Here is an 11,392-nt window from a genome sequence, read left to right as displayed (position 1 = left end):
TGTAATATCAGTATAATTTCGCATGCTAAGATTTTAGGCTTCCTTCTGCATTTCCCCCCTACCTCCTCTTACTTCTTCGTAATGAACACCATATTCTTCGGAGGAGTGAATTTCAAGTCAGTGGCCCCTGTGGTGGGCTTGTTCATTTGAATGGGCTCATCTTCTGAATAATAATAATAATAATAATAATAATAATAATAATAATAATTTCTTCCTCTGGTTTGCTTCTTTAGCTCCAGTCTCTGGCTGTTGGTTACTGTCGCTGTGGTGGTCAGTTGCTGGATGACGACCTCCAAGTACCTGACCGTCTTCCCCTTCAATTGGGATGATCGCCTGGCTGCTGGACGAAGCTCCTCTGTTGCCAGAAGTTCCATTTACGTCGTTGTCGTTTAATCCTTCATTTCTTTCCATCATTCCTGAGTTTTGCTATTCAACCCATAGCTGGACCTTACCCCATCATTTACAGCTGAGTAGACTGAGGATATTATGGTAAAGATCCTTTCCCAAGGAATTAACGCCGAAGAGAGCGGTCACCCATCCAACGACTGACCAGCCCAAATGCTGCTTAACCAGTCCATTGACGACCTAACCCACTCTGCCACGGCGCCACTAGGCACGATCCTAAGATCCCTGAAAAGGATTCTAGAAAAACTAGAGGCTCAAGTAGCCCCAGGACTCATGAAAAAGAGTGTGATCCTAGAAGCGGCGCACATAATAAGAAAAGTGATGGACTCCTATGAAGGCAGGATTCAACCCGAAACCCCACACTATAAATAAATACCACCCAGTCGAATTGGAGGACTGTCATAGACCAAAAAAAAAAAAAATAATAATCTTTGGAAGCTTGAATTTCAAGTCAGTGGCCCCTGTGCTGGGCTCATTCCATATGAATAGGGTTCATCTTCTGAATAATAATAATAATAATAATAATAATAATAATAATAAATAATAATAATAATAATAATAATAATAATAATAATAATAATAATATTCTTTGGAAGCTTGAATTTCAGGTCAGAGGCCCCAGTGGTGGTGGGCTTGTTCCATATGAATAGGGTTCATCTTTTGAATAATAAATAATAAAAATAATAATAATAATAGGGTGATAAGTGCAAATAGACCAGGCGTGACGTTGATTGACTAAATCAAGAAGAAAGTATCACTCATAGATGTCGCAATACCACAGGACACCAGAGTAGATGGGAGAAAAAGAGAAAAAAAAATTGATAAGTATCAAGACCTGAAAATAGAAATAAGGATATGGGATATGCCAGTGGAAGATGTATCCATAATCACAGGGACACTAGGCATGATCCAAAGATTCCTGAAAAGAACCTGGAAAAATTAGATGCTGAAGTACCTCCAGGACTCATGCAGAAGAGATTGCTATTAGAAACAGCGCACATACTGAGAAAAGTGATGGACTCCTATGGAGGCAGGATGCAACCCGGAACTCCACTCTATAAAAACCACCCAGTCGAATAGTCAAAACGAGACTATTCGGGTTAAATATCAAAAATAAATATCAAATATCACCTGAATATTTTCGTAATGATTGTCTAGAATCTTGGAATGGGAAGTAATACTTTTGAAACATTTCTGCAGTAAATATTCAGTATTTTCTTAAATAATATTAGGTAAGAAAGTCAATTTTTTAAAAATAAAACGTGCCAGTTTCTAGTGAAAGCAGCTGTGACGATCTTAATACTATATCACGCAAATCTTTCATATCTACTTAACTGAAAGTATCTCCTGTCTATTCTCGAGTGTTCACATTTTAATATAATCTAAAATAGCCCCACATTCATAAATGTATTTAATCAAACATCAGTTTAACGCTTAAATTTACAAAGTTGTTAGAGGAAAAATAATCAAAGTGGATGGTCACATTTCATATTGTAAACAAATATAGCAAGAGCCCGTGCCAGCTGAAGGCTGGACGACCAATACAGTAACGTATCTCTCTCCCTTTCGCGTCATCAATAAAATTCCCCTTTCACTCATCATCATCATCATCATCATCATCAGCTATTCCTCTTCCCATCTCCTCTCTTCTCTCTTCCATCTCCCTAATCGTTGACCACCCTAGCAGCATCAGCAGCAGCTATTTACAGACACGACTCTCCCAGATCATTTATAACAACAGTATATACAGACGCGGCGTCCCGCTTTTAAAAAGAATTAAAAAAAAAAAAATCGCATCGCGCAGCAACCATGACGTTTGAACTTTGGAGTTTCTCTCAATTTTCATTTATCCCGTAGGCCTGGGAACAAAAGGCCTAATTCACGGTCCATTCATGGGGCCGGCGGAAGGGTCCGCCCGACGGTGTATAACTCTTTTGAAGGCCTTCAAAAGTTTCAATAAAAGCGTTAAATCTTGGTCAGCTTCGCCATTAATCATAGAGGAGGAGATGTTGTATAAGGACGCCGCTTGGAAAGGGGTTGATGGTGAGCGTTTGTGATGATGCCCGAATGATAGTGATGATGATGATGATGATGACGATACGATGCCTGAATGATGATGATAATGATGATGATGCCAAGAATGATAATGGTGATGATGTCCGGATGATATTGGTGATAATGACGATGATGCCAAGAATGATAATGGTGATGATGTCCGGATGATATTGGTGATAATGACGATGATACCAAGAATGATCATGATGATGCCAATACTGAGAATGGTGATGATGCCCGAATGTTGGTAATGACAATGACGATGATGCCAAGAATGATAATGGTGATGATGCCCGAATGATAGTGATGATAATGAAGATGATGTCAAGAATGATAATGATGATGATGCCAGACTGAGAGTAGTGATGATGCTCGAATGTTGATGATGGTAATGACGATGATGCCAATAATGATAATAGTGATGCTGCGGGATAATAGTGATGATAATGACGATGATGCCAAGATTGATAACGGTGATGATTCCTTAATAACAGTGATAATAATGATGATGATGCCAAGAATGATAATGGTGATGATACCTGAATAACAGTGATGATAATGACGATGATGCCAAGATTGATGATGACGATGATGCCCAAATGATAGTGATGATAATGACGATGATACCTGAATGATAATGAAGTTAATGATGATGATGCCTGAATGACAGTGATAATGATAATGGCGATGATGCCAAGAATGATAATGGTGATGATGCCCAAGTAATAGTGATGATAATGATGACGACGATGATGATATGATGATGATAAGAATGATAACGGTCATGATGCCCAAGTGATAATAATGACAGTGACGATGGTACCAAGATTGATAATAGTGATGATGCTTAGAGATTGTTATGAGGTTAGTGACGATGATGCCAGGAATAATAATGGTGATGATGCCAGAGTGATAGTGATGATAGTGATGATGATAAAAACACTATCAGCCGAAGGTGCATTATTCGTATGGATATAACGGGGTTAATATCTCATCACAAAAACTAATATCAGTATAATTAGCTGTGGTTAGTGTCGTGGCATGCCACGCAGATATCGTGGGTTCGCCGATGAAAAATCGTTGGCTCTGTATCATGATCAGTTACTGCTGCAGTGTTGGGGGTCTTTGGGATGCTTGTTCCGTGTGAATTGGTTTCCTCTACTGAAATAATAATAATAATAATAATAATAATAATAATAATAATAATAATAATAATAATAATAATAATAATAATAAAAGACTCGATTATAAGACACAAATTGAATTTTTCTGTTTAATGATGTACTAATTAAGTACACTTATAATTTCGTCCGAGATGCTTTGTAAACAAGTTTATTTTTAAATCGATACCGAATGTGTGACCACTTAACTGTCAACGTATAATATTGCTAAATCTTTTAGTAAAAAAAAAATAATAATTCTTTCGGGAGCAGAGGCAGTTCTATAAATATATTACAAATTTTCATAACAATTAAATGCAAAGCAACAATAATGTATTATTTTCTGCATATGGTATCTATTTAACAATCTTTAATGACGTCCATTTACCAATCTATTATTCCCTACACAGCCATATCTATATCTATATATTCCTATAGCATCCATCCACCTATTTGTTATCTGTTCAATGAGACGAGATTCACTCCTTTTAAGGAGGCCTTGTTCCGGCCTCCGCGAAGTGAACAGCCACAGAGAGAGAGAGAGAGAGAGAGAGAGAGAGAGAGAGAGAGAGAGAGAGAGAGAGAGATAACAGAAAAACAGGAAGAGGCCCCATGTGCATTCCAAATGATGAGCTTCACTCTCTCTTCCTATCTTCCTTTTTACCCTTTTTTTTTTTTGCATTCAGTTCTTCCCTCAGCCAATGCCTCCTTTTTCTCTCTTTCTTTTTTTTTTCTTCACCCTTCCTCCCATCCATCTGGCGTCAGAAAAACTTAACCTCACCGGGCATGAAAAAAAATTTCGCGCGGGAGGAAGTTCGAGTTTCGACCTTCAGGATATCAATCATAGAGCTTAGCAACGCGTCGGAATGGTAGACGAGGCTTACGCCCCTACGCCGTCAGTAGTAGGTAAAAGGAGAGGACACAATTTGTTTTTTGTGTGGTAATTCATTTTATCGTAGTCTCCCCCCCCCCCCTTCCCTCCCCCACCATATAAATAATAAAGGCTGGGAAGAAGCTCGAAAAGAAAACGGGTTACAAATAAAAGCTGATAAAAAGGTTTGTGGGGTCGGGACTGGTATTTGGGGGCCGGGGGGGCCGGGGGGTGGGGGGTGAGATGGATTATAGACACGGATGGTTGGGAGGTTGGGGGGTGGGGGTTGTGGGGTGGTATAAATGAGGAATGGGGAGAGAGAGAGAGAGAGAGAGAGAGAGAGAGAGAGAGAGAGAATAATGTCTAGCAGGGGTGAAAGGGGTGACTGAAGAAGAACTCTCTCTCTCTCTCTCTCTCTCTCTGCGCCTATTACAACGGTTTCAGCATATGGTTCACATGCCCTTAACATACGTATAACCCATTACCCCACCCATCGCAGTCTCTCTATCTCTCTCTCTCTCTCTCTCTCTCAACCATTCGTCCTCCCAAAAAAGCGAACTCATTAGAACGGATAAAGGACATTAGATAAGGACCATTAACATTCTCATAACATATGAAAGCAGAGCTGAGTTGTTGATGCAATTGTGTCACCCCCGATGATGTTTTTGACAATATGTTTGCGCGCGTTTAAATGGGCCAGTGTATATTCGCCTTCGCAGGAATGCGGTATGCACAAACAGGCATGCATACATGCATGCATATATTATATTAATATATATTTAATATATATATAGATGTATTATATATAGATATATATATATAATATAATATTATATATATAGATATAAATATATATATATATATATATATATATATATACAGTAAGTTGCTGTGGAGCTACTTACTATAATATATATATATATTATATATATATATATATATGGGTTCATAATTGGTCAAGAGGTTCAAATTTGATGTGACAATGATCATAATGTTTCCTTTGCTAGAGGAATAGCTTAAGGTAGAGGAAAATATACACTGATACACACACACACACATACAACTATATATATATATAATATATATTATAATACTATATATATATAACACACACACACACACACACACACACATATATATATATATATATATTATATATATATATATATATATATATATATATATTACAGTAAGTAGCTCCACAGAAAAGATGAGTTACTAGACACTACCTCACTCAAAACTAAATCTCTGAATCATAAGTGACCACCACGGAGAAAAGTACCCCAGCATAAGCGCCTCAAACTCGTAAAAACGATAGGCTCACCAGCAGAGCGTCTATTCCCCATACACATACCGAGTCATCGACACCTAACTTGCTTGCAATTTCTCGCTCCCTAGATACTGAGGCCCTTCCTTTCTAGAACCTCCTTCATCCCCATCTAGCCAGCCTTCTCAAGTTGTTACTTTCTCCATTCTTTCCTCATGACTGAGACATCTCAAGGTAATCTGATCAGTCCTTTAACCAATGTTAGCCCCTTTTACCCCTCATATCTATATATATTCATATTTCTTGCCTTCTCGACGCCAAGATACATCCTGTTTTTATTTATTTATTTATTTTATTTTTTTATTTTTTTAAGCAAATACAGCGCAAAGTTCTGGGCCATTTTATAGTCCCACACCAAGCAGGGAAGCAAAAATGACAGGTTTTTTTTTTTATAGTTCCACACAAAGCAGTAAAGCAATAATTACAGGGGTTTTTATAGCTTCACACCAAGCAGGAAAGCAAAAATTACTTTTTTTTTTTTATAGTTCCACACCAAGCAGGTAAGAAAAAAAATTGCAGATATTTTATAGTTCCACACCAATCAGGGAGGCAAAAATTACTGGGGTTTTTTATAGTTACACACCAATCAGGGAATAAAAATTACAGTTTTTCATAGTTCCACACCAAGCAGGAAAGCAATAATTACAGGGTTTTTTTATAGTTTCACACCAAGCAGGAAAGCAAAAATTACTCTTTTTTTTTATAGTTCCACACCAAGCAGGGAAGCAAAAATTACAGGTTTTTTTATAGTTCCACACCAAATAGGAAAGCAAAAATTACAGGTTTTTTTTTTTTTTTTTTTATATATAGTTCCACACCAAGCAGGGGAGCAAAAATGGCAGTTATTCTAAAGTTCCGCACCAAGCAGGGAAGCAAAAATGACAGTTATTTTATAGTTCCACACCAAGCAGGGATGCAAATGTGGAAGTTATATTCCAACACCAAGCAGGATAGCAAAAATTGCACTTATTTATTTACCTGGAATTCCACAGGAGTAAGAACGTGATTGCCGATGGTCTCGTATGAAGAGGTTCACCTGTCAAAAAGGGTGTTTCCCCCTGCCATGGAATAACAGGTCACAATGCTTACTTTCTAATATAGTGTTAGTTAACAGGGGATGCTTGTATCAGTTCACAGAGGGGAGTGACCTGATATTAAGTGTCATTTCACAGAAGGAACTGAGTTGATGTCAATGACAGTTATCAGAAGAAACTGATCTGATGTCAGTGACAGTTAATAGAAGGAACTGACCAGATAATAGTGCCAGTTAACCGAGGAAACTGACCTGATGTCAGTGTCAGTTAACAGAAGAGATTGACCTGATGTATGGGACTGTCTCTAATCTGAGGAAATAGGCTCATTCACCATTTAGGGGAACTAGCAGTTCCTACCCAAAAGGTTTCACAAGTATATATATATTATATATATATATATATATATATATAGATATATTATATATACTATATATATAGAGAGAGAGAGAGAGAGAGAGAGAGAGAGAGAGAGAGAGAGAGAGAGAGAGAGAGATATCCCTCTATGCGCATTTCTCTTTGTAATAGGGAATATGCATGCTGCCTCTATAGGCATGAGGTTGCTTGAGCCATGTCCTTTGTTTTAAATGTTGGACAGCAATCGGTATCGAGCCACGGGCCTTGTCCTACTATAAATCATACATATAGCCTCTGTAAACATAAACACAGTCACACGCAGACACGCACAGAAGCAGACACACACATGAATAAAGTAGACAAGCACAACAAACATTCTAGAAAACTGAGTTACGATTCTTTGTAAGTAGGTCAACGTCGCTCCTTAAAAAAAAAGAAGAAAAAAAAAGCTTTCTCGGGTTTCTGACGCTGAAGCATCATCATCAGCCTTTAAATGATTCCTGTACTTGCGTAAGAAGTTTACTTAGTTTAAGAGAATAAAAAAAAAGTTGGCAGACAATGTTTTTCTTTTTCAGAGCGTGGCTTCAGTCTCGAGAGTGGCGTTGTTGTTCTTTCGAAGCCTATGATGGCAGACCACACAAATGCTCTCTCTCTCTCTCTCTCTCTCTCTCTCTCTCTCTCTCTCTCTCTCTCTCTCTCTGTCTAGCATCCTCGTCTTGTTCCTTTTTCGACCGTAAAGCGCCCTCTTACGAAGGAATAAACAACAGAAATAAGTACGTGCATGTACTTCTACAGCATAAGTATTATCTTAAACAAAATGACTACACGTATAAAATTCTTGTCCTCTTGTTATTTTTCTATAAAGAAGGAGCCCCGGGAAGTATATTATATGAAATATCTTTAAGGTTTAAGAGCAGTTAAAATAGGAAGTGTAATTCTAGATGTCAAGAGACGAATACGATTACGGGCAAGAAAATGAAAAGGAGTATAATATAATCGTTGCAAAGCATGAAGAAGAGAGAGAGAGAGAGAGAGAGAGAGAGAGAGAGAGAGATAATATAATGCAATCCAGCAAAGATAATATCTCATTATCTAAAGCAACAGTAAGGAAGAAATACCATAAGAATAATGAATAAAACGGTCAGTGTAAAAAAAAAAAAAAAAAAAAAAGTCTGGAAAAAAAAGTACAGCTGTGGCCTAAGAGACCATGCAAAATTCATCTAATACGTGGTCTTTTACTATAGGTCTTCTATGGTCTTTTGATTATGAGAGCAAGGAAGGGTATAGCGGCAAAAGCTGGAAGCTTTTCAATCTTAAATAAATAAAAGTCTGTTGGACTTACAGAAATGGCGGTGATTTTAACCGCTGGGTTTACGTACCTGAAAATTTTTATTGCCATCAACATGGACAACTGGGAATCATGTTATAATAGAGGAAATTTGGTTATACATAAAAAACATACATAGATACATACATAGACACATCCATACACACACACACACACACACACACACACATATATATTAATATATAATATAAAGATATATATATGATATATATATATATATAATATATAATATAATATATATGCCAATAATATAAAAACAACCGTTCCGTGCTTCTAAGTAATCAATAGAGGGATCCACGGTAATATTCTCGTTTATCGAGACGAAATATATTTGTAGAAATATTTACAATGTAAATATTTACACAAATATATTTCGTCTGGATAAACAAGAATATTACTGTGGCTCCTTATACTGATACACACACACACACACCACACACAGATATATATATATAGTATATATATATATTCTATATAGTATATAATATTGTATATATATATATATATATAATATATATATTAATAACATGTACCTCTTAGGACTTCGATTACCTTAACAATTTTTTGATCCGATTATCACTATACACAGCCAAAAACCCAACAGAGGGAACAAATGAAGAAAGGAATGTTTTTTAAATTGCCTCTTCATTAGAATCTAAAAGTTTTGGAGGTCACTGTAGTATAGCTGTTTCAGAAAATAGCTATATTACTAGAATAGATAATTATATTATTAGTATATATATGTATAGATATATAGATATATATAATAATAATATTATATTTAATACACACACACACACACACACACATATATATATATATATTATATATATATATATTATATATATAATAATCCTTTTATTAATTAAATATTTAATAATAATATATAATTTAAATAGTATATGTTATATATTCCCCGGTTTAAATTGACCATGAGCTTGCAGCACGAACTAAATCATTCCCACAACTAATGACGCAACTGCAAAAGAGATCTAATTTTGACGCCCCAAACTGCAAGAGAAATATCATTAATAAATTACATCAAATCACTACGCCATCCCTTTTGAGATTTCGTATGATTCCCTGACTATTGCTTTCAACAGAAACTTGATTTCGGTGGAAACCAGTGAATGGAATGATTAACGTTATATCAGCGTTTATCAGCATATGGGAAATTAACGAATCTATCTGTAGCAATATTACAATGTGCGTTGGAAAATATACTGATTTGTCACTCTGTCAAGTCCACTTTTTTTAATGTTCTTTAGTAATTAGAATGTTTCAAAAAATTTTGGTGTAAATTAGACTTCCCATCACCACCCCACCTCCCCTCGCTTCCCAGCTCCCAAATTATACATAGAATAAGAAGACTAGCATAGCTTCAACGTTTTCGTTTTTACAGATAAAATAACCTTTTAACACAAACAATGTGTATAGCTACTACTGTATATTTGTATAAGCATTTCAAGTTTAAGACAAACTTCATATACTTTTACGCAAAGCACGTACACTTACGTATCCGTGCTTGTGCATCAAACACATACGTGCGTATATATATATATATATATTATATATATATATATATATATATATATATATATATATATATATATATATATATATATATATATATATACTATATATATATATATATATATATATATGTATATATATATATATATATATATATATATATATATATATATATATATATATATATATACATATATATATATATATATATATATATAATATATATATATCTATATATATATATATGCATATGCAACTAGACAGATAGGTGCACAGATGTATAAACTCAGATATTTGTGTGTGCGGATGTGTACTACACGCTTTAATATCATTATTACTGACACTAAACGCAAATCATTTGTAAACTCATAGATTAAATCTTTTTTTATACAAATTGTTGTTAATTTCAGCATCATCTTTGAAGAAAGATACCACACCAATCTGGAACTCCACGATTATGGTGCTGCAATTTGAATATCAAAATGTCCCATTTTGCTGACCACAGCTTTTCTGTTGTTTATTTGACAACGGTGCTGATGCGAAACATAACCATCATTACACCCTAATATTACTAAATAAAACCACTTATTTCGTTCCTATAAGCTTGCAAGATGATGTGTAACTATTAAGGTTAGTGTTTATCAGAGAATAAAACTTTTAAAATGTGTAAAACGCGTTGTTGTCTTTATTTTTTTAAAGCATTTTTTTGTTTGTTTTTCAGCGTCTGGGACGTATAGGCTCGACAGTCGACAGCCCCCGGGAGGTGCTGCCATCTGTTGAGACAGACACTCAACTTTCTCAAGCACAGCGGTCGAGTTTAAGGGGGGACCATTGTAATTTCTTCGTCTTTCTCGCCGTCTTCGACTTTCTTCGCTAAACAGGTTTCAGCGACAGTGTCGTAACCAATTTGAAGAGTAAGGAGTAACTACGTTATCAATATGAATGTTTTAAGTGTGAAGAAGGCCGAGGTTACTATATACGTTATCATGCTCATCAACTGTCATGTTAAAAAAAGCTATAATATAATTATATGACAGTAGTCACACGCACATTAATCCTTGAACTATTGAATCAAGGATGCATCCTCGGTGCTGAAAACATACATACACAAATACACATACACACGTATGTGTCTGTGAGTGTATGTATTATACATTATATGTAGCCTATACATACAGACATATATAATATATATAGATATATATATATATATATATATATATATATATATATATATATATATATATATATATATATATATATATATGTATCACTGTAGCACGAAAGAACGACGTACTTGAGAAT

The 11,392-nt window shown here is 35.3% G+C and overlaps 1 long non-coding RNA gene across 1 annotated transcript in view; it reads left to right on the top strand.

Annotated features, from left to right (window-relative positions):
* The window catches only part of LOC135202066 (uncharacterized), a 118,823-nt gene extending 107,787 nt beyond the window's left edge, over positions 1-11,036 (top strand). The window contains exon 3 of the long non-coding RNA XR_010311668.1: positions 10,809-11,036. This is a non-coding gene — a long non-coding RNA (uncharacterized LOC135202066). The remainder of the gene's footprint in view (positions 1-10,808) is intronic.
* The last annotated feature ends 356 nt before the right edge of the window (positions 11,037-11,392 follow it).

Source organism: Macrobrachium nipponense, chromosome 30, assembly GCF_015104395.2.
Source record: "Macrobrachium nipponense isolate FS-2020 chromosome 30, ASM1510439v2, whole genome shotgun sequence".
Classification (NCBI taxonomy): Eukaryota; Metazoa; Arthropoda; class Malacostraca; order Decapoda; family Palaemonidae; genus Macrobrachium; species Macrobrachium nipponense.
The sequence above is the reverse complement of the archived record's forward strand: the minus strand, read 5'-3'. Positions and strand labels throughout refer to the sequence as shown.